Raw genomic sequence first — 561 nt, 5'->3', positions numbered from 1 at the left:
TTCGCACACGTCACATGCTCGTATATTTGAAAGATTATGAAATGATATGTTTACGATATGAAATGTTAATATAGGATATATTTGACGACATGCTTGTAATATGATATGTGAATGTTATGGTATATGATATGTGCATAATATAATATGATACGTTAGAAGACATGGCAAGTTTATGATATGACATATGTTCAACGTGAATGATATATGATATGATTGACACGCAACATGATGAATCGGCACAATACACAACCCCGATATATGCATGAAAAGATCTCATGTATCATTGTGCGTTCAATCTCCTTGCTAGCAGATCACCCTCTACAACCGTTCTCAATCTTTGATTCCATCATAAAAGTTGTTCTATTTCCTAAAGATAATCTACGAGGATAAAGATCATCCTAAACGTGCTCCGTATAAGGAAAAAGAAATTATTTACATTATTATTAGTAGTTATTAATTTAATTGGAATAAATTAATTATATTTCCAAATAGTGAATAAAGGGAAATTAATTGATCATAAATAATTTTTTTTTTTTTTTTTTTTTTTTTTTTTTTTTTTTT

This window comes from Cucurbita maxima, unplaced genomic scaffold (genome assembly GCF_002738345.1).
Source record: "Cucurbita maxima cultivar Rimu unplaced genomic scaffold, Cmax_1.0 Cma_Scf00070, whole genome shotgun sequence".
NCBI lineage: Eukaryota > Viridiplantae > Streptophyta > Magnoliopsida > Cucurbitales > Cucurbitaceae > Cucurbita > Cucurbita maxima.
This window is presented reverse-complemented; position numbering follows the sequence as displayed.